This window comes from Ambystoma mexicanum, chromosome 3p (assembly GCF_040938575.1).
Source record: "Ambystoma mexicanum isolate Mex_15411 chromosome 3p, UKY_AmexF1_1, whole genome shotgun sequence".
NCBI lineage: Eukaryota > Metazoa > Chordata > Amphibia > Caudata > Ambystomatidae > Ambystoma > Ambystoma mexicanum.
Genome location: NC_090925.1, coordinates 914,966,357 through 914,990,886, shown reverse-complemented (window position 1 = coordinate 914,990,886; position 24,530 = coordinate 914,966,357). Strand labels below are relative to the sequence as shown.

General features: G+C 44.3%; 1 long non-coding RNA gene across 1 annotated transcript in view; it reads right to left on the bottom strand.

The window, feature by feature from the left end:
* The window catches only part of LOC138579649 (uncharacterized), a 472,376-nt gene that overhangs the window by 198,990 nt on the left and 248,856 nt on the right, over positions 1-24,530 (bottom strand). Inside the window, exon 3 of the long non-coding RNA XR_011304109.1 lies at positions 20,600-20,760. This is a non-coding gene — a long non-coding RNA (uncharacterized lncRNA). The remainder of the gene's footprint in view (positions 1-20,599; positions 20,761-24,530) is intronic.

The window sequence follows — 24,530 nt, the reverse complement described above, 5'->3', positions numbered from 1 at the left end:
GTTATCACAGTTCAAGGGTGTTCATTGAACAATGAATGCTGTATGCAGGTTGGAAAAACACCTAATCTAAACCAAAATCTAAGATGGGAGCAAGCGTCGACCATCAAAGGAAAAATAAAGCAGTCCTAGTAGCGTTGTGTCAAAATAAAAGGGCCTATACTAAGAAACCTATTGCTAAAACTCACAACTAATACAAAAAGAGGTGTGGGATAGTTCTCAAGAAAAGGAAAATTGTTCTTAAATAATATGTCAGGAAACGGAAGCCTGGGTCTCCCTTCCCCACGTTTTGAGTACGGGGTAAAATGGGAGCTTGGCGCACAGTACAGTGTCAGGCTTCTCCAGCACGAGACGACAGTTGCAATGGCACTTCTCAGGACTGTCGATAGCAAAGTCTTGTTTCCTTTGAAAGTCTCTTGCCTTCGAGGACCTGATGTGTTCAAATAACAAAACAAAAGTTTTGTTAACAAATGAGAAGTTGGTTTCCAATATCCGCTGGGTTCACCCCTGGGCCCCCCTCTCTGGGTGCTGACCCTTCTTGTTTATCAGTTTCACATAGGGTGATGGCTTCACCCTGGTTCCCCATCTTCTGAACGCTGACCCTTCTCATATTGTATTCCATGGATCTTAATGTCTTTTCTTAAACAGTTCCAAACACATTATTTCTGGGACTTTAGACTTTGCCCCTCTTGGAATTCTCTTCCCTTGTTCCTTCTTACTGCGGGATTCACGTCACCTTTTTTTTACTAAGTTTGTAGATCAAACTCTTTCGATTGTACAGGGATTTTGCCTGACCCTGAGTATGACCACTTTTACCTATTCTGCTGGCTCTCCCACGGCCTGCTGGTAACTGTAGTTTCTCTCATATGGGGCTTGACCAAAGTCTCTTGACTTAGCACCCAGGTGGTGTAGTTTGCCCCCCTTCTACACATTTACAGTTCTTTCACCGTTCATAGAACTTGGTTCAAACTTGCCACTCTGCGATTCTTACTCAACACAGCCCGGTTCTCATCGTTTTCCCTTTTGACTCACCGGCTGTGATGAACCGCTTGGCTTTTCTTCGTTTGGAATCAAGGCCGTTGCCACAGTCGCAGGAGCTACCCTCACTCCTGCTTATCAGCATAGGCTTGCCCCATGTACCATTGACATCTGCTGCAAGAGACTTGCACTATTGTTTGCAGTCTTAGGCTCTCGTCCACAAAGGATCCACAGGTCTGGGACAAAAAGGGCAAGGCCACTTCTCTCCTTGACTCCCTCTCGACTCCTGCTGCCTTTCTCCTTCTTTTGAACTGCTCCGCCTCATTAGCTGTGCCGTTGTGCTGCCTGCCGTGCTTGTACTGTGCTGTCTGGATCCACCTTTTATCCCTGTGGGAAAGGGAAAGGGCCGTCAGGTGTGTGCCATTCTGATCAACTGCCTGACTTTACCTGACCCTTGTATTGGGACATGTCAGGTAAATGGCTCTGGTGTCAGTCCGTTGTCCTTTGTGTTGTGTGAAAGTGTTTGTTATGGAAAAGGAGAGGACAGTGGTTTAGAATGTCCTACATAAGAGGAGGGGAAAAAAGGTGTCAAAGGAAGGAGGATACCGCGTCTGACCCATCGGCGTCCCGCTCCCCGAGGACCCCCATCTAGGTGATCCTCCCTCACTGGTCCACCCCAAGGAACTAGATCTAATAACAATGGCCGTTACCTGGCCACCTGGAAGACAAAACCCTGGGGACTAGCTAGGGAGACACCTTCAGGTTTCTCACACTGCCCTCCAAGTGCTTGTAAAACTTGCGAGCTTGAGTGTGTCCATTCTAAACTCCAGATATAGGGATCTCGCAAAGGGCGGGGTAGTAACGTCCAAATACTCCTCGTAGCCAAAGCCTCCCTTGGCCTCAAGATAGCATATCCCCAGACTCAACCCCTGGCATAAAATCCTGGTTCCTTGCAGAATGTTGTCTTCAAGCCTTGTCCCTGGTGCCTTAAACAATCCATTTGAATGGGCCCAAATCCCTTGCAGTCCTGAGCCTCCTGAGGGTTTCCTTCACATGGGTGGCCCACAGGAGGCTCCTCCTTCCTTCCTGTGTGAACAGGTGGGTCAATGCATCCCTATAACATTCAAGGCCCTTAGCTGTCCACGGCCTAAGCCAGTACAGGGCTGGTCTGGCCGTAACCTGGTCCGCTATTGAGCACAAATCTGCTTCCAAATGGATGATGGCATTTGGGATGATGGCATTTGGTGATCCCTGTGGTAGCCTCAGTAGTTTGTTTTAGGAACAAATTTTCTGCTACCACAAGTTTAAGGGCATTGTTATACCCCCATACATTGGCCCCACATAATGCAGAGGGAATTGCCTGTTTCTTATAAAGCTCAAGGGCCGGGGAAACTGCTCGCCCACCACAGCGATTATGGAACACCTTGGCCGCACCACTAAATTTTTCTAAGTTAATACAGGCCTTCGTTCGTTGTGCAGACCATAAGCAGTTTTCTTGGAATCGCAGTATTAAATAGTTGAAATAAGCAACCTGTTCTAACCTGCTACCATCCACCATCACATTCAGGGTGCATTTCTTTGACTTTCATGGTTGAAAAACCATTGATTCGGTTTTATTCTACTTTAATGTTAGCCTCATTTCATCGCATTTCTTCTCAAACTATGCCGTCGTGCTCTGAATGCCCATTGGTGAAGTCACCAAGAGGATGGCATTGTCAGCGAACAATAACACTGGTACCTTATCTTTCCCAATCCTTGGTGCATCTAAACAGTTAGCAACCATTTCTTTGATGACGTCATCTATAAATAGAGAGAACAACAATGGGGCAAGGACACAGCCCTACCTGACACCTCGGGTGACTCGAAAGGAGCCTATAATCCACCCCACTGCCTCGTTTTCATGGTAAAATCTTTTCATTATTTTAATTAAGTGCTGGGAAATGTGTTTTTTTCTAAGAACATTCCATAATAGTCCATGTGGAACTCCATCAAAGGTCGTCTGCAAGTCCACAAAGACCGCATAGAGTTTCACTCCGTTCAAAGTTACGTAATTCTGGGTTAAAAAGTCAAAAGCACTAGTCAATGGTACTTTTGTGTTCCGGGAATCCGGCTTGTAATGGATGTTAGTCTCGGGAGGATAGCTCAGCGGCAATGTGCTTGCCTTGGAAGCAAGACGACATGGAGCAACACGGGTTCGATCACCGGGTCCACACTTAGAAACCTCTGGGTATTAAGCGTGTTATAAATAACCTATCATATCATATCATAATGTGCAGTGACTATCAACCCAATCCTGTTTCTAGGGGTGACCCAATATTGCCCTGGAAAAGTTTTTTCCCATGCTATCAAGCAATGAAATGGGCCTATAGTTTGCTGGATGACCCCTTATAAATCAAGATGATGACGGATTTCGCCACAATCTGGACACCAGCCAAGTGTTAATCACAGCATTAAACACTTTCATCAGGCTTGGTGCCCAGATACTCGGCTCATCTTTATACAGGTCTATGGGAATCTTATCAGGCCGTCTCTCTACCTCCTTTTTGGTGCCTGATTGCTTCCAACACATCATTCAATTCTAAAGCAAAGGTGCCGCCTGGGGCATAATGATTCTCCTCCTGATTATTTCCCACTCGATTCTCCTGAAAGCGTCTGATAGAAAGATCTGAGAAATGGGAACACCATTCTTCCCTGTTAATGACACACTGGAGTGAGCCTTCCCCTTCTGTGTTCCTTCACGCCACCAACTTCCATGATGTTGTGGTATCCCTTTTCTCGAATGCTACCAGGAGTTTATTCCACTTAGTTTTCACATGGGGAGCTTTCTTGGCCCTCGTCAAGCTTTTGCAATACCCCCTGGAACTCCTCAGATGTAACTTATCCACAGTTGGACCGCTTGCCAGACTGTCCACGATCTTTTGTTTTGCCACCCAACACTCATCATCATATCATCTGTGGTGCTTCAGTGCGTGCTTTCTCACCTTTTTTTGGCAATATGTAACATGGGGCAAGATGCTCTCTACCATTTCTTCAAACTCAATCAGAATCATGTGGTCTGAACTACTGGCTCTACAAATGTTTTCAATGTAAGGAGTGCAGGCCTTGTATATCTCGGGTTTTCTATTCCCCTCCAATATTTTAAGCCATTTGAGTGTTTTATCAGGCATTTCCAGTTACTTCGATTCCCTAGGTCCGCTATGGTTGTTGAGTGGACTCAGAAACCCCACCCCCACACCAGAGAGTAGCTGCCAGAGGTTTATGGTCGCTTTCACACCTGTTCAGGTCCTCAAAATAGATGAGCAAGCCCCAGTACCTAGTCAGGATCAGAATGTAGTCTATGTGGGAAGAGGATTGCTGGGCAACATGTGTATCATTGGCTGGCCTGTCCAGTGCATGTCTTTCATTACATGCTCTAGTTTCCAGATCGTAAATGATGTGAGCTGTGTCCAAGGCCTGGCCGTGTGTCCTACGCAGCGGTTCTACCACTAAAGATGGTATGTCCCAGGCTTGATCTTGGTCCTCCGACAATCCCTCAAGTTCTTTAATTGGTGCCAGCTGGAGATTGAAATCTCCAGCTATTACTATGTGGCCTGTCTCTAAATCAAGCACCTCCCTATTGCCAATAATCTCATTTGTCTTCATAAAGATAATGGGGGGATCTCTAGCACGGGGTCTGTTATAAATATTAAACAAGGGGTAAGTATGACCATCCGGTGCATGTCCTGCCTGGCATACCACAACCCGCCAGTTCATCTTTATATTCAACCATGTTATCAGTCCCCCGCTTGGATGACCTAGGGGACCCTTACGAGTATTAGTGGCAAAAGATTGATATCCTTGGAGGTCAATATTATCAATAGCCCAGGGTTCCTGGAAAACAGCAATTCAAAACCTCGGATAGAGGTGCACCAATTTGAGTGTTCCATGTGTCCAGCTAGTCCAGCAATATTCCAAGAGACCAGTTTGCACTGCAGGCTAGATGACACAACCCTGGTCTCTGGACAGCATCAGACCACACCTTCCAGAGCATCCCCTGTTGGATATGCTGGATTTGCCACATATATTGGATGGTTCCATGTGAAAATGTCTCTTGACAAAAAAGTCGCTGTTTTTTGCAGAGACATTATTATTACATTGAACATGCGAGAGACACCCCCGCAACCCCTGATTTTTTTATTTTTACAGTGAGAGCAGGGGACATCCCCGCAACCCATCCTCATAATGTGGCCAATGGCTTTTCCCGGCAACATTATGTATGGGGACATTATTACATGATACCCATTGGATGTAATAGTGATAATAATTAGGCATTTATATAGCGCTACGAAAGCGCGGCTTATTATTACCCACGGTGTGTGGTGCTCATTTATCGACCTCGGAAGGATGAAAGGCTGAGTTTGGCCCCGCCGGGATTGTTAACAGGCTCTGCACGGATGTCAAAGCGAGCGCTCTACTCGCTGTGCCACCTGACCGGCTGATGTCTCAGCTCTCAATATGGGTTGTATTGACTCCAGTGATTATGTCCCTTTTCTCCAGTTGTTTCACCCTGGCCATTTTTGGGAAGGCTGATTGTTTGGGGGGTCCACCCAGGGAAATACCAGATTGTGGGTGTACTTTGTTTTGTTGGTCCATGTCGTACAACCCGTCTGCCAGGTGTCTAGATAAAAGGTCTATCAAGATGCAGTCTTTATTACTTCCCTCCATTATTTATTTGTGTACAGCTTGCTATGGACTCGCAAATTATCAGCCTTTGATTGTCCTGATCCAATGGATGCATCTACTGACCAGAGAATCCTAGTCCTCAAATGCAACAGGCAAGAGGATTGGCACGTTATACAGCCTGACTGACCCCAGTCTTGTTTGTAGTCCCCTTCCAGAGTGTGGCATACTACCCTCAGTTGCCTCATCTCACCACACACCTTGGCACATCAATGTCTGGTTATCAACGTACCTTCGCGGGTCATTGTCCCACCTAATGTTTTTTACGCCTGTGGTCTGTTTGTATCTCAATGGCTGTATGTGGGAGCCCGTCCATCCCAACTGTGGGCCTCTCTGCTCCTTGATCCCCACTTGGTTCCTTGCATTGTTACCAACCCTGATACACCCACCACTCCCCTGGATCCTACTTGGAGTATCAATTCTCCCCTCTTGTGTAACCGGCGTCGCAATGTTAGTCTCAGCCCTATTCTCAAACAGTCTATCCACCTTCTCTGCCAGTGTTTGCACCATGCAGGAGAAGGTACATATCTCCACCCTCAAGAGTGTTATGATGTAAACCTATAAACCAGTTCTGAAATTATCTGAGGTGTTTGCCGCCCCCTTGTCAATTGCTACCTTACTTCCTTTTGCATTAACAGAGTCCAGGTTTTTGGGTGAATTGCTTCCTTTCCCTTTCTCGTTTCGAATTGCCACCGATGCATCCTCCATTTTTTGCCCGCAGGCCATTTTTTCCCATTTCTCCCAAATCAATATTGTTCAAAGAGGCAAACCTATCAGAGGTGGGAATACTTGGGCCAGTTACACTAGTAATTTCTTGTAGCATTGGATGAGGTACAATACTTTACTTAACCCCTGTCACTGTTGGGGTCCCGTCCAGGGCGTGTAATTTGGGTGGATTACTGCTACCAGATGGTTTTGGGGATTGCAATTTGCTCAAGTTCCCAGTCATTTGCCTTCTCGGTGCCCATCACCTCCCACAGTGGCTGCCACCCTCTTGCCCAGCCTGCATTCCAACTTCAAACACTCCCAGAGGGTCCTTCATGGGACCTTTTATTTTTCCATTATAGACAGGCTTTGTTGATTGTGCTTGTGATGATTCAGTGGGGGACGGGACTATCAAGTTCATGTTTGTATTTTGGGCAACACAATTCATACTGGCATGAGTACTTGTTTCCTGCAGGTTTATTGTTCCACCGGCATTGGCACCAATTACCAATTCAGCACTTTCTGGGCACCTTTGTGACCAGCTGCTATGAGAATTACTATTTGGTAAGCCTGAGACCGAAATGTCCTCTAGTAGACCCTGTATCTCAGTAATTAACACATTCACCTCATTTATGGGTACAAACATCTTGTAAATGTGTATCAATTTGGCCAGTGGTGAGATAGAGCCATTTGCTTTTCCTTTTAGTCATTTTCATATGTTGATCACAAACTCTATTTATGACTTTATGGATCTTTTGTAGACTGTTTTTCAGACCCTTTTTCGCCATTACACTGCATCAACTTTGTTAACCCTTTGCAGGCTTACACAAGTTTAGGCGGAGGGACGAGCCTACCCACGATTGCTCCTGTCTAACCACACCCCAGCACCTCTGACTGAGGCTAATAATTAGCACACAAGAGCCCATCAATCCCATGTATCTTTTCCTATGCTGAAAAAATGTAATAATAACATTGATCCCGCTCATAAGAATAAACATTTTTAAAACGCTTTTAAAAGTGCACTGAATCTATACTAAAAAAATCAATAAGAATAATCACAAAACGTCATGCGATGTAAAAATGCATAGTCCAATTAAATATTTTTTAGAAAGGTCAAGGAGTTAATTATTAACGTCCAATCAAGAGGGCAAGGAATTCTCGGCTAGCTTGAGCGGCTGCCATAGTCCACACCCACCCCTCTCCCGTCCTACCCCTCCACTCCCCGCCCCTCATGAAAAGAGCACTGCCGGCACCTGCCAACCTGCCAGGGAATTAAATTAAAGCAGGGAGTTCTACAAGGCTTACTCAACAGACAATGGCCCCGGGACCTCTGGGCGTTACTCAGTCCTGCAAAGAACTCAGAGAAGTCTATAGGTGTTTTTGATAAGGGTTTAATGTGGTTAGAGCTCAGTCTGAATTCACTAGATTTACCCCGCTCCTCACATTGTGGGGAGCCACGGCATTATCCGTTAAGAGCAGAGTTCAGCTGGGACTTAACTTTCAGCACGTTGAGCACTATATGCTTGAGCTATCAAGTGTCCTTGTCACTATCATATAGGCCAAGCCAAGTCAGGGGTCAGACCTCCAACGGCTCCATCGAACCCGCTTACTCACTCAGCTGCTTGCTGATGTAAAGTGGGGTCACAATTTCACAACGGCAATAGCAGTCATTCACATTCAGCTTTAGTGGTCCCCGTGATGCACAGTATAAGCGTGCAATACCAAGTAGTAAGCCGCTAACAGTGCTAAAAGGCAACTCACAGGACTCGTAGGGACAACTCCTGGGCAGCTCCAACAACCCTCGACTCCAAAAGCCTGCTGCTCCCAACAGCTGCCCTTTCCCGCCGAGCTTCGCCGCACGGGTTAGCAGCCTAGTATGATGTAGACTCCGGCATGTCATGTGATCTGTCAGCTGCTGGGGATGGAGTCTCCCGCGGCTCCCAACAGCCACCCTTTCCCGCCGGGCTTCGCCACATGGGTTAGCAGTGTTAGGAAAGATTTCCCTTAGGTGCAATTTTCCCTCCATTTGAAGACCCCCAAACGTTTTGCTTTCTTTTGACGAACCTAACCTGACTTTTCCAGTGGAGCCCAGCCTGGGCTTTTGCTCATCTGTTATGGGGAAACTGGCACGTCCTTCAGACTGTCAGTACTGGGAAACTATGTTTCTCTTAGTCTTTGACTATGTTGCCATTTCTTGGTAACTTTTTATCTATGTCCTAAGTACCTTACAGTACCGTGCATAGGGCTCCTTTTGTTTTATGGTCCTAGACACACTCTATTGATGTTTTGGTGATTGTACAAATGTGCCTAAAATGAACTGGTGACAGCCCTTTACTTTTATAGTATTTTTACTTCTTTTTAAGGAACCATATTGTATTTACTGCATTTAGGTCAAGACTGTGTCCAGTGCCGAAAATGGCTGTGCCACAAAGTCTTTTGTTCTGTCCTTTGGCCATCGTGTCCCTTTGCCTTCCCCCAGGTTGAGTAGATCTGGGAATTCCTTATTGCGGCATGCACGCTCCAGTGAAAAGTGCAACTTTTGCGGGCTCCTGGATGTCACGTGGGCTACTGCCCAGGAAGAGGAGTGGGACCGACTAGTCCCAATCCACACTACTGGTGCCAGTATGTCTGGTATGCCTGAATGACTGGGACCACCTTGGAGCGTGATTGGTCCACGTCTGGCATGCATACAAGAGGGCAGATCTTTGATTGGTCATTCCAGATTTGAGCGTTAAACGAATCTTGGATAAAAGAAGGGGCTCTGCATCCATTCCAGGTTGATCAGCTGAAGTTCTCTCCGAACTACAGAAGGAGCCAAATATCCTGAAATGCTAAAGCAGATCCGTGGATCCATCGGAGACGTGCTGGAAGGTTTGGCACCATGAGCCTGCTGTTATCCCATTGGATCTCTGTTTTTGCATCAATCACTGAAGGTCTGCAAGGGCGCTTTGACACTTTGGAATAGTGGAAATAACTACTCTCAGCACCTTCTGATTACCCTCCCAAAGAGCCTTATCGGAAGGGCTATCCAGCGAACTGACCAGCTCAAACCCGGGGTGTCGCATAGGAGCATTGCTGTCCTGAGTTGGCACTTAAGACTTGAGGAATCACCAGTGGGTTGTCCTGGCCCTCTCGCGCCAAATTTCATAGTCCTAGTCCCTCTGGTAGCGATTTAAGAGAGTGCGCCATGCATTTGCAGTCACTATGTCACCCTGCTGTGGTGACGGTTGTTGTAGGAGCCTTGCCCGCCTGCCACCCTGTGCCCTGAGATGTGCTGCACTTGAACTGTCCTCTTTTCTTCATAAAGAGCTGAGAAAAGGCTGTTGTCCTGCCACAGATGCTCGTCCCATCCCGCAGCCTCTGAGAGCCAGAGTGACGTGCAACTGCAAGGGTTGAACCTACAAGCAACCATCTCTAGACTGGCAAAGTTTAGCCCAGACTATGCCGAGGTTCAGTGAGTACTTGCATCACTTACCTTTGGCCCCCTGGCACAGCCCTTGTTCTTTACGCACGAGAATCCCTAAAAAGATACTCACCTTAGATGGGCTAGCCTGAGCTCCCTAGCTATCCCCAAAACTCGAAAGTCGGTCTGCCTGCATTGGTGGACCCTCCTCAAACAGTAGAACACAGTTCTTCATCACCCATAGAAGACACGCTTTCGATCATTACGCACGACCGCACGTTTTCAATGCACTACTGTACTTTTTAGCACAATGCTCCACACTTCATAGGGATGGACTGCTTAAGTCAGGGATCGATTCTGAAGAACTGCCTAATGCTATATTCGCGTTAACCTACCCTTCTATAGCAGGTTGTGGCTGTGTTTTCCCCTTTACTGCATTAGGCAAAATATAACTGTATATATGTTAAATAGTGAAATGCATTTGTGGTAACTGTTTGATATTACTGTGGTTTATTCGTTTTTTAATTATTAAGGCCTATAATGAATGTATATGTATTATTTATATACACTTGTGCAGTAGTGTAGTTTATATAGTAGTTTATAAACACTTGTGTAGAAGTGTATTCTGTGGAGTTGTACTGTGTGTGCTCAGTGTGGGTGTCCGATCACTCTCACCCCTACTGAGACTTAGGGCCTCATTACACGGTAGGCTGTAGCTATGGCGCTATTAGCGCCATGGCTACCCCCTTACCACATTCCGGGTCCGTGTTCCCGGAATAGCGACTTACCGGGTCATTCCGACCTTGGAGGACCCGGTAAGTCCCCATTCCGGGAACCATTCCCCATTCCCATTTGAGCCCCCATAGGGGAATGGGGATGGAGCTAATAACGGGCCCGCTATTAGCGGGCCCGTTATTAGCTTGGAAGTCTGTAGGGCGGTTAGGGATTACCGGCACCGGTGCCCTTACCAGTGCCGGTAATACCTTACCGCCTACTGTGTAATGAGGCCCTTAGTCTTGACCGCCTGCCAAGCTACCGTGATTGGTCTGGTTTATCCAGAAGGTTCCCCAGTTCCACTAAACTAGGGTGGCCTCCTAAGCATCTGCCCATTAGGTCACAGTTTAGAAATCCATTTTAACAAGCAGCCCAGTATGATGTGGACTGTGGCATGTCACGTGATCTGTCAGCTAGTGTAGATGGAGTCTCCCACAGCTCCAAACAGCCGCCCTTTGCCGCCAGGCTTCGTAATCCAATTTATTGTACATTTTCTATTTGTTCTTTCCCTGCTCAGTATGTCAATGCTGATCAATGTAACAAAGTTGAAAGGTTTCAAATGAAGATGTGTGGAAAGTACTGTCAAAGAAAATTTAAATGGCAAGTACTACACTATGTGCAGATTTGGATTTCCTAAGCCTGTTTCCCCAGTTGGTCAAGCAAATAGTGTTTTTACATCTGTTCAACACCATGTAACTGACAACTTGCCTAAGACTACATATCACCTTAAAGCAGATAACGAATGCCAATTTCCACAATCCTGGGGCCAAATTTAGCTATAATCCCATTAACACTACTATTATTTTCCACATCACTTTCAGTGATAAACCTTGGTAATACTTGGGCTACTAACCTATTTGCTTGGTCGAGCTTAACAGTGTTCCAACTGATTCGGTTTTCACCTTCATTTGTGTAAATCTGACCATTTATATCATATGTAGGTGGTACGATGTTCATCCCTGGAAGATTCAAGAGAGCACATAGAGGAAAGTGATTGCTCTCATCGCGACATACAACACACATGTCCAAGATGTAAGCCTGACCACCAGTGTTAGCTATTATATAGTCAATGGTGGAGGCAGAACGTATATCAACTCGAGTAAAAGCTAAGTTGGCGTCACTCAAAATACACCCATTCAGCATGGAAATAACATGATTTAACATCATGTTCCCGCAGACTTTCCCTTGTTTATTAGTTACCCCGTGGGTCATGACGAGTGATTTGTACTTATTTAGGGTTTCATGTGTGCTATCTATTATGCCAGTTTTAGCATTAAGATCGCCTACGATCCATACCGGGTAGTTTTTCCCGTACTGTGTGAGAATAGTATCTACCATTTTGATGTTTTCTATGGTTGCTTCACCCCCAGTGGATCATAGATATTTACCAGTACTATCTCTAATTGTTTGTGGGTTAACATGGCAGCATCGATGCTCAGAATTAAACTGAGATTTGAAAGCTATGGGTAACCACTGCCAATACCCCATATTGGTTAGATCTTCTTTGACAGCTCCATTTTCTCTACTTATGTTTACCGATGATATACCATTTGGTATTATGGAGAAAGCTGGGGATGCGAGCGGGCACTGCTTGTTATTCTTTGTTGCGCGTGGGTTTATCCAAAGATAATGCTGCTTGGGGTGCAGCCCACTAACTTGTGCTACCGTGTGCCAGCACAGAAGGAGTGAACTGAAAAATGACTGCGACAATCTTGTCTGCGGTGTGGGCGGCACACCCTTTAATCCCAACGGGATTTATCAAATATTTCAATTTACTATTAATCCAAGTTGGACAAATATTGAATTCTTCAATAGTGTATTTTATTCTCAAAATGTAGCATGCTGACGTTGTTTATAAGTCAACATCATCAAATGGCCAATGCATTTCGGACTATGTAGTCCTTCATCAGGGCCTTTCCTGAACAGGATACATTTCAGGAGGGATTTAAGCCTGGACTCTAATCAAGCAATTACTGTAGTCAGATATGGTCCTAACTAACCAGAACAGCAAGAAACTACTGGTACATGGGCGTACTTGAACGAACGCTACAAGGATACACATTACAATATATACAGAGCGTACTTAGAAAGACCCTGATGAAGGACTACATAGTCCGAAATGCATTGGCCATTGGCATTGGCCATTTGATGATGTTGACTTATAAACAACGTCAGCACGCTACATTTTGAGAATAAAATACACTATTGAAGAAATAAATATTTGTTCAACTTGGATTAATGGAAAATTGAAATATTTGATGAATCTCGTTGGGATTAAAGGGTGTGCGTCCCACACCGCAGACATGATTGTCGAGGTCATTTTTCAATACCATTTGGTATTGCCACTTGTGCTTTCTCACCACCAAATATGCTAGTACCTCTTCGATCATTCCCCCTACCTTGCCAGTACTAACTGTTTTCTGTTGCAAACTACTGACTTGGGGGGCAGGCTTTCGGCATTTCAATCGGACGTGACTTTATATTAGGTATAAACACCTCTTTACATCAGTAATCCAATCACAGTAGGTCCACTTCATATGACATCACATACCCTAAGGTGGTTTCTGAAATGAACCAAATATTCGAAATATATTCATTGGCTACTTCAACTTGGTCTAAAATCTTGATGTCATGTGATGTGATCGTTCTCAATGGTACAATGAGTGTAATATGCAAAAAAATCGCACCTCTATTTAGTGGCTTCTGTTTACCCTCCCTACATACTAGGGCCAATTGTAGCGCTCTTACCTGAATACCATTATTCAATACCACACCACTACCACCCCAGGCTACTGGTATCGTCCCAGGAGTGGTATTTTGTCCTGTCCATAAGTGTGGTAAAGTAGTTTGGTTCTTTGTGGGGACCGCTGACTTCTCCCGAGTTGCAGGTGCCACACCAATACTGTCTGGTGATATGTGTACCCCATCAGTAGAAAGTTGCGAGATTGTCTGCTGAGTGGCAAACATTGCTGGATTAGTACTGTTTTTCCTACCCCTAACTTTGGTCTGTGCCACTATGGGTTGCATGCTTCGGATTGTAGCTCATTTATAGACTTCCCTATAATACTAGGCGCCAGTTTAGTAATTTTCATGTGTTTGCATAGTTTTACCTGCATGTTTAATTACTGGTCTATTATAAGTTACATGTGCATGGTCTTTTTTGGTTTTTTTCCATCGGGAGCTTCTTAATTTTAACTGAATCATTTAGTCCTATGGGATTAGACTCAGTGTCCATCTCATGTTCTGGGCCATTTTGCCCTCTTGATCTCATCGGGGATGTACCTATACTGCGATTCTGAGTGATTTGCTGGATCGGGTGCAGGTTTTTATATAACATGAATGTTTGAATGTCCATTTTTTTCTCCAGGCCTTCGCATTTTGCTATCAAGATTTTCAACAGATTCTGAAATGCATTAAACATATAATCTGATGACATACTATTACTATTGTCATTGGCACTGTCGTTCATATTGTGATTCTGTTCACTCGGGTTTGCGGTGGTTCTGAATAGGACCAGCATATTCTTTACTTGATTACTTGGGAAACCAAACGCCGATATTCCAATCATGGGTTCTCTCTCTGTATTTGGTTGATATATTCTACTGTTGGCACTAGCTGTGGGAATGGAATACACAGCGGGGCTACTAGATTGGCCATGCGTTCCTGACACCAGGTGCCTAGATGCCACTTCTAATGCCACTTCTGATGCTGATAGCTCCATTATGTTGCCCAAATATTCTATATCTAGTTCATCTATCTCGCTATTTCTCAGATCAAGACAATTGTTAGTTAGATCATTACCATTACCATTCTCTCTATCAATATGCGCAATTGCCTTTATATCGTGTTTGTTTCCATCTACCCAGGGGTCTACCTTATCACACTGAGCCTCCTGAACCACCTGTGGTGTGATGAGTGGAGTACACTCTATATTGGACGCCATTTGCGCACGTTGTAGATCGCTGTTACTATTACTAATGGATGGTTTTACTGTGAGTGGATTGCCTATATTATCGCTCACACATTTGTACGATTTATTCGTAGCTGTTACCTCTCTACTCACGGACATAACAAGGCCCAACATTATACCATCTAACATTTTGGGGCTTACACATCCCAACTCTTTTGTCAAATCTACAACCAATACACTTGCGGCCCTCTGCTCATATTGCATATCCAGGCCTAGTTTTTAGGAAGAAATTCAGTTAGCTGTTTGCAAGAGATACCAGATGTGTTGACGTCGCTAATGATCTTAGGTAGACATATTTGCCTACCATGCAACACCTTGTGCAGGCTAGTTTCACCCTTAGTAACCTCCGCCATAGGTGGACACTTCATCTCGGGATTCAAGTAGGTTTAAGGGTTAAGGTATTTGTGCAAAATACTTTTTTTTAATTTATTTTTTTATTTTGAAAGGCCCAAAGGAGGTTCAATCAATGTATCCCTTTTCCCATAGTGATACCACTACTGTGATGTTTGTAGCTAAACAGTGATTTTATTTGATTCCAAGTTAGAACCTACGTTAGACCCTTACTCGCGGTACACAATCGCCGTACACAATACTGGTGGGAACTACACTACTCTGCGCCGTTCTGCAGGATTACAGAATTACAGAGTTACAGGTGAGACCAAGGCCGGCTGCTGGCTAACGTAGCAGACAGGAAGTTTAGAAAGGCTGAGAAAGAATCCACTGATTACGATGACACAATAAACAATACCAGAGGACTCTGCTCTATAGCACCATGCTAGCCTCTATATATATAAAATATATATATATATATATATATATATATATATATATATATATATATATATGGGTGACAGTGGACATCACTGTCATGGGAGATCATCAGTCTCTGTGAGTCTCTGTGTCCTTGGTAGGTTGGGGAGCTGCTGTCCTCCTGTTGCAGGAGGAGTGCGGGAGCTGCTTCTGCTCCGCTGCTCTTTAGCAGTGAGTGACGCTTGATGTAGGGGTGCTGCAGGTGCTGCAGCTCCCCTCCGTCCTTCTGTACATTTCCTGAAAGAAACCCCCCACTGTCAGCCAAGCAGTGCTATCATTGCACACATACAAATCTGCAACCACATGTGTTGCTTTAATTCATCTGAGACTCTGTCTCTCAAATCCAGGAAAATAAGTTGTATTAGTATTTTTGAAAAAGGAGCCAATTAGAGGGCTTTGTAAACGTGAATCACGAACCATACGCATATCACGCTTGGCCATGGGAGTTTCTCTTACCATTCCAAATTTAGCTGCATGTGTTTATGTTCAAAGTTCCATGCAGGCCAGAGAGTTGTTTCATTGCAGGTTAATTAGTGTATGAGTCCCAGAGGAGCCAAGTGATCTTCTGACCCCTGCTCACAGTAAGTATTTGATTTATATGCTTAGATTCTTAATTTTTACAAACAGCACTGTCTATTACCATGCTGCCCAGTTGCTATTTGTTTTATTCATAGCTGTATCGTTCATTCCCTCTTTTGAATTTTTTTTTTACATACACTTTAACATATGTTTTTCATCCAAGTAATTCATTTGAAATAAGAACACTGAACTTGCTTCTCCCTATGAAATAAAATTACAAGTTTGAAAGTCCTGTATCACGGTTTGCAAGGGACAAGAGATGCACATAATTTTCATATTAATTGACATCACATACAGACAGTGCATCAAAGAAAAGTATGTCGCATGAATTGATATGAGTCTTTTTCTACTGGGGAGGAGATCATAGGATGTTACATTACAAGAATTTGGAATTAGTAATTGTAATTGTAATTGTTTATTTATACAGCGCTTATACACATGTCGAGTGCTTCAAAGCGCTTCAAGGCAGGAAGGGAACAAGGAATACAGTAATCATTCTTAGGCCTTGAAGTACCCGAATGATCTAAACAGATAAACTAGCTTAATAAGCCTGATGCCATTTCTCCTAGTGCAAGTGCATGAGTGTTACAGTTTTGAACCAGCTAGGGAGGGGGACAGAAAAAGGTGGGTGGGGGGGACAGGACAGACAAATTTACTAGTCCAAGTACATTTAGGTAATGCATGCGTACAGACGGAGTTGCGAGGAAGAGGTGGTGGGGGGAACAAACACGTCCAGACCAACAAGGCCCTGGGTTAAGTGCAGAGAGGTTGCCTCGCTCATAAAGTGTAAACAGAAAGTGCAGTAATGCTGAACATAGTGCAGTGGCCCAGAGGCAAGTGCAAAGACTGGCAGAGGGGGCCTGGGACCTTTACGGCTCTGGAGGTGAACCAGGCAACCAGTCAGCCAAAACTGAACGGAGTTAGGGCAGAGAAGGAGGAAGGAGGGTGGAATAAAAGAAAGGAGGTTAGCAGGTTAGAGGGAGAGAGAAGGAGGATGAGAAGAGGAAGGTCTTAAGGAGTTTCCGGAACTTAAGGTGCTCTGGCTTAAGATGGAGAGAGGCGGGGAGGCTGTTCCAGAGGGAGGCACCGGCAGAGGATAAAGATCTACTCCCAAATCTCTGTTTGTGAAAGCGGCTCACCCACAGAGAGTTGGAGGAGGACGAGCAGAGGACGATAGAGGGAGAGTATTTAGGAAGACAGTGGTGTAGATAGTGTGGGTCCCGGCCCCAGAAAGCCTTGTGGATTATACCAAGGGTCTTGTACTTGATCCTTGCAGCCACGGGGAGCCAGTTGAGGGAGTTCAGAGCCGGAGAGCTGCAGCCCCTGGGCTTGAGGCCAATGATAAGTTGCTCGGTTCTGTTCTGGATGAGTTGTAGAGGACGGAGAGTAGAAGTAGGACGGTTGAGAGAGAGGCTGTTGCAATAGTCCAGCCTAGAGAGAACCAGGGCTCTCGGGGGTTGAGCCTCTGGGGGAAAGTGAGAAAAGGTAGAATACCTCTGAGGAGGTGCAGTTGGTAGTGGCACTTTTTGGAGATGTCTGAGATGTGCGAAGAGAAGGAGAGAGTGGAATCGAAGATGACTCCAAGATTTTTTGCCACATTGGTAGGTGAAGGCGCAGGGCCAAGGGAGGCTGTGTGAAAGTAGGAAAGTGGGAGCAGGGGTCCCAATGAGGACAATCTCTGTCTTACTTGCCGAGACAAATATACATTTTAATTTACAAAATTAATAGTCATTATTATAATAATTACTATTGAATATGGAACAATAACATGATTGAGGTGTTGTGTGAGTACTGAACAATGTGGAGTGAACCACCTTGAGGGACTTTTCATTTTTGCAGATTAGGCACAGTGAGGGAAAACAATATGCCCAGGATCACAAAATTAATTTAAGTGGTTAAGCTGGGATCAGAGACTAGTTTGCAATGTAGGCACTTCACCATATATATTCAAGTTGTAGATGGAAGAAATATGTGTTTGTTTTTCCAGAATACCTTATTTTGTGGACTTGAAAAGTACACAATTCATAATGAACCACGCTTCCTGTTTAAATCATTGTAGAAAAATGTTAAGCAAAATAAGGAAAACATTTTGATTGTAGCATTTATTTTCCTATGTTGGATGGAGGATCACAAGTGTCAGAATGCAATTCAGTGTGAAAAAGTGGCCTCTGGATTTTGTAAATGAGCTTTTAACACTTGGAATGCAACAACAGATAATGTGTCATATGATTAGCTGGTTGGTGTCAGAACAAAGCAGTGAAGTAGTTAAGTATTAGCCAGACTGCAGTGGGACCTGCAGTATTATATCTGCTCAGCCGTTGGGGAGGAGTTGTGTCCAGGATCTCAGGGTGAATGGGAGGTAAGAGGTGGAAGAAGGCTTCATGCCGTCGCTCCTGCGGAAATATCAGTTACATGTGGAAACTGCTGTCTTTGGGGGCCCCTATCAGCCTCAAGCCTGGGGCCCCGCACAGACTGCCCATGACGCTGACTGGCAGTGAGGTCAGCTGGGTGTAGTCATTGTAATTTTATAGGCCTGCTGCATACATGATGTGAAGTAAATGGGGCTTTCCATAAAAAATAAAATATGTTTTGAGCTGTCCAATAAGCAACCATGAAAATATAGGAGGACATTTAAAAGAAATATGTGGGAGACATTATATTTGTCTTGAAACAAGTTACAGAATCGGGTCATAGATCATATAACTCAAAATATTAATTCATTTTAGTGTCTTGTCTCAAACAATGGTTACCCCTATGAAACATGAATAGCAAAGAATTTTCCATTTAAATGCTCTGGACTAACAAATACAGTGCTAAGTAATTAAGTATTTGCAAGACGGCAGTGGAGCCTGCACAGCCACGTTTGCTGGACATGCAAGTGAGGTGAGGTGGTGTCTTTTGTCCCTGATGAATAGTGGGGTGGGGTGGGAGGAGAAAGGAGGATCTCCCTTACCGAGAAAACAACAAAGGGGTGCAAGGAAACGTCTTTGAATTGATGTTGGCAAAAGTGTTCAAAATCAAAAGTATAAGAATGTCTCCAACAAAAATGTTTCCAAGGTAAAACCCCTCAGATTCAGAGGGTGGTTCCCTTCCCCTGGATACTTAAATAGGATGGCACAACCGTCTCTTTAACTAACAGTTCCTTTGTGTTTTCCCTGGAGTCACAAAGCTCTTGTTTAAGCAGTGAGTTCTGTAATAGTATTTCTGTAGAATGTCTATCACTCTGTAGATAACCTAGTATACTCCCTTGCCAGGAATCTTTCAATTTCAGCTGCCTGGTGTATGTGCCTGACAGGACCTCTTAAGCATTTCATAGTTCTTTGGTTATACCACAATAGCATATACCGTGAGGTGCTTGGTATATCTATCTATGATAACATTTGCTCAAACTTTTCTCCCACACTGGCATCTCATGCAGTTGTACTTGATTGGGTTTTGTCTTTGTGCTTTGCCTTGTCTGCATTCAGAAATTCTTCTTATTGGGTGTTGAATTTGTACTTTGCCTTGACTGCATTCAAACAAACTTCGGGTATTTTCTGCATCAGCAATTTCATACCATTTAAACATTTGTTGGTGCACTTGGAATGCCCTGTGGTCACCCGGGGTCTCCCGCTGCCTTGGGCAGACTCACTGGTTCCTTCCAGCGTCCCAGATTCTGCTTGCGCCTCTGTCATGTGATTCCTTCACGGTATGCAGTGTTTATATCAAATATTTTATATAGAAAGCACATATATTGAATATTTTATATCGAAAAATGGTATAGCAAATGCATTTAGGGCTGGGGTGAAGGGTTAAATATTTTTGGGAAATGGTTGGGGTGGGTTTTTAGGGGTTGGAAATGGGGGTTTGGAAAGACCCCCCAAAAAAGAGAAGAAAAAAAGTGCCTTCTTATAAAATGCTTTGTTATATATGTTTCGATATATATAGTCATTTTTGATCTAATATTTCGATGTAAAGACATGTAACCTTCCTTCACCACTTTCCACTTTTGGAATGTGCAGACCTTCTTCTAGCATCCTGCACGGCTCCAAGATCACACACTGGCTTTCCTTTTCGGCCCAGACTGAAGAACGCTGTCTCCTCGAGCTGCCTCAAATCCAGGAGCTCCTGCGCGGCTCCCAGTGTCTCCATGGCCCTTTTTGCTAGCTTGCTAATCATAGTTAGCCTTCCTAGAATTACTTGGAGAGCTTCACTGGGCTACTACCTTAAAGTATGTGAAGGAAGGTAATACCTCAATGCTGGTCCTAGATAGAGCCCTCTGCCCAGTGGCGACTGGTGAGTTTGAAAGCTGGTGGGGCATACATTTCCCAGGGGGAATTTTGGAGCGAGTGTGTGCAGCACTGAGCCTACACCACCCAAGGGGGGGTGCAGGGAGATTCTCCCCCGGCAAAGGTTTTTGACAAATGGCCTCCAAAATGTGCAATTTACTGTCCAAACTCACCAAAATATAACTAAAAGCATTAGGTTTTACAAACTAATGGTGGTACATTATTCTTACACGTGCAAGTGTGATGGTGTATTTTACAGCAGCTTGTATTGAGAATAGCTGGTACTATGGTGTATGCATGAAGAAATAGCTGTGTGCCTTCTTTGCTAAAGATGAACCCAAACAGAGTTGGAGTGCCCTGAGCACCCAACCCTACAAAAGACTCATGCTAGCTCACCTGCTTGTCGTTCTGGAGAATGGTCACTGCAATGAACTCCTCACAGGCTATGGGAAAACCAAATCCAGGAAAGTGCACTGTGGAGATTGAAGTCTGATGTTTTTAGTTTCACAATTACCCTGGACTGGTTGGATTTGTTCATGTAAGGTGTTGTCGAATGTCTGTAAAGAGAAAGCGAGAAACTGATCTGAGAAAGGGCAACATAAGCTCAGAGCAGTATTAAAATGGTTTCAGACATGAAAGAGAGAGAGTTAACTGCTTGTAACATTGGAGCTGCACCAGAATACTCTCATTACAATGTGTAAAGAAACTACCAGCAACTAACACCACGTGCCAGTCATCAGTTGTATAACGCTGCAATATATTAATTTCTATAATGTTTTTGTTCTGGGGCTTTAAATGTGCGCTTTGCGGAGCTGACATTACAAAATTCATTTGCTGCAGCCCTTCAGGCCGTCACTTGGGCCTATGGCTCAAACAAAAACCCAAAATGCTGGTGCGGGTCAGTTTTCTTGGTCAAAGTGGGTTACTTTTTGGGCCATTGTGACTGAGGCAGGTAAGTAACTTTACATTGCAGCTACTAGTTTTGACCAGTATTGCTGAGTAAATATTTTTTTAATGCACAATTTGCACCACATTTTACTAAAAAAACTCCACCTTTGGTAATATTCAAATAGTGTCGCAAAAGAAATGAATTCCCATTTGCAAGTGTGGGGGGCCACTTTATCATTGGTGCGCGGCAATGAGTGCAAGACAACAATTTGTTTAAATGATGCAATTGTGAATCCATTTCAACTCTGAACAGTTATTAAAAAAGAAAGCCTTTATTTGGGCGCCTGCCGCCATGGTTTGCAGTCAGCCAAGTTGTGGGTACCCCAAGTCATGTTTCTTCAGTACACTTACATGGCATGATGGATGCCAGCCTCTGCGTCACGAGAAGCTACTTCTGAAGCCCAGGCACAGAGCAGGTCATCTGTTATGAGAAAGCTGGGATTGGTGCCCAGTTTCTAGCAGGGCCAGCAAAGGCCTTTCCCACAATTGGCAGAGGTGGGTTGTCCCGTTTATGTCTCACCTGCAGTGCTCAAGATACACCTGCTTTTGGCGAGTCTAAATGTAGCCGGATTCCGCAGGCATTCATTCATTGTACGCCATTCAGGGCTACAGCAAAGAGGTCTTGCTGCAGTGAAAGACGTGTACAGACTGGCATACGCATTTATACATTGCCTTCACACGTTTTGTTTACCACACAGAGCATCTGGAAACGACCTCCACAGAAATATATGTGACCACCATGTTGGCTTCAATATAACATGTGTACCGTAGAATAAAAGAACAAGCCCTATCTATGGCAAGTGTGTCTATTGATTGTTAAGAATGTTTCAGAGATGTATGCACTTGACTGGCAAAGTTGAATGGAAAGCAACAACAGTGACGTCAGAATTTGAGAACTGTATTCAGAATCAGGACACAATATTGTTTGTGTCTGATTTATCATCTGTTTTCTTACATAGAGCAGAAATAACTGCAAAAAGTGATTGATTTTGGGCCTATCAATGATGTGGTTGGTGCCACCGTTGTGACTGAGTTTCAGAGCATAACATTAATCCTTAATTGAAGAAATGTGGTGTCCTTCTGGGGTCTCATCTGGTTCTGCTCTTGCTTGTTTTCTGTATCGCCCACCTCTTCCGAGCAACTTGTCCTGAGCAGGTAGTAGCTCAAAAGCAAATGACACAAAAGTCCTCCATGTGGTAGTCTCTGACCAAATCACTTTTGATCCTTTAGGAAGAGAGGTGGGTAGCATTAAAAACTGGATAAGGTCCAGGTTAATGTATAAACACCAAATGCATTCTGGTAAGGTAAACTTACTGAATCAAATCACTGAGCTTTCTGTTGTTGCTGGCAGAGACTCCACACTGTCCAACAAAGTATAAATGCATCTTGCCTTTTCTCTAGACCCCTCCGAATCACACATTTCCAGGGTAGTCCAAAGATGTTTCAGTTAATGCCTGCTGCTCTGGAAAGCCATGTTTCTGCTATATTTCCAAAACCAAGGCTCAACTGTGGGAGCAGCAGTAACCTCAAAAGTATATTTTCAACACAGGCCACACAAATGAGAGCTTTGCAAAACTACAACATACCAGAGCACTTATATTGGGCAGGTCTGTGATCTAAGGAAAACAAAAGTGGTAATGGCTGGAGGTTTTGGAATTAATCCTAACCGCTGGCTTTGCTCTGGGCAACCCTCCAGACCATCGTTCTTCAGCCTGCCATATCATTACAGAAGGGGAAAGACCATATGCAAATCAGGCTTGATGCCACCCCAAAAGGGGCCGTCCAGCACGAACAGAAAGGTTGCCTCCCTTCTGGACGAGATCACAAGCATCCCCAGAAATGTTTTGGCCTCATTGGGCGCCATCAATAGCTTGGGTCTCTAGGTCCAGCAGGCTCGTGTCCCACATCTGGGCATACCCGTCCCACTCTGGAAGACTGCTAACCTTTCCAAGGTCAATGGCTATCCATTGACTACGTGTGGCTTCCAAAGTTAAATGTAAGGCCACCATACAGCTGTGTGTACCTAACGAAAAAAATCCTATTTTATTTCAGTAACTCATTCAAACTGTACATTTTCCCATCCTTTCTTCATGCCCCAGAAAAAAAATGGTACCACTGTTTTCAGTAAGAAGGAGCCATTACATGGTTCTCGCAGCCAAAGTATTGAACCAACTCATCTGCTAGCATGACACAATCTGGGCCAATTTTGGAAGCCTATTTAGAACTCTCTGAAAGTCTTCTAGATAAGTGACTCAAGAACTTCTGAGGTAAAGGGGTCTACATACAAGTAAAAAGTGAAAAATTGCTCTGTTCAGGAGAAGATGAACTGCCTAAAGAACACCCAGTCAACCAACTCAGCAGCAAAGCCTACAAAATGAATAAGTAATAATAGGGGCAAGAAGGGTAGAAGGGGCTAGTGTACATAAGTGGGGTGATAAGGCATCAGAGCAAATTACACCATATGCACAAACAATAGGATCATCTTCCATTATGGAACGCCAGAAATGTTACAGTCTCCTCTCAGTCCGTAAAGGCATATTTTGTACATTTACACTACACAGAACGTTATTGCTCCCAGTCATGCAGGTGCCAACATCATTGTTAAGTGGATATAGAGGAACCCATGTAGCTCCCTATGAATTCAGCACCAAAGAGCACACTGTAAAAAAACAAAACCAATTAGTGCACTTCTACATTTGCAAGTCCCCAGACTCCCACCAAGTCTCAGCATCAAGGGGGAGCACATGCAAACCTTCCTGCTCAGTCTTTTCTGTTCCTTCCCAAAGTGCCACATTCCCCCGCAGTCATTTGCATTCCTTGCAGTAGGTATTTGCATTGCCCATTGTACTTTACTTTCCATTGTATGTCTCTTTCCCACACAAGCAAAGTCTACATGTTTTAATATTTGTATTAATGAAAAATTATAATTCTGTCTAATTAAGAAGGGCCTGCTAACCCGGCACCCATTTTAGCAAACTCCATGCCAAAGGCATGGTGTACACATGTGCCCTGCAGAATCAGTATCCTGATCTGCAACGCCTGCTATTCAGTAGTTCAGAGCATGTTCAGGGGTCAAAGTTGCACTCTTGACAGCTGCAGAGACAGCCAAGTTACTCCAGTGTTGGGTCTGAATTTAAGATATGCACCTGTTTCCAAAGCTCATACCTATCACAGTAACTACTGGTGGCAGTTGTAAACTTTAACTATAGGCCACACCTGAGTTTAGGATATGGTGGATAGTATCTCTCATAATTAAAAATCCACATCAGACTGCTATCATACACGTGCCAGCCCTGTTGTTGATGGATTATGTGTATTCTGTTCAGACGGCCTGGCCCTGCCAGTAGCAGGGCAGGAGACTGAATGGCTGGGCCTCTCC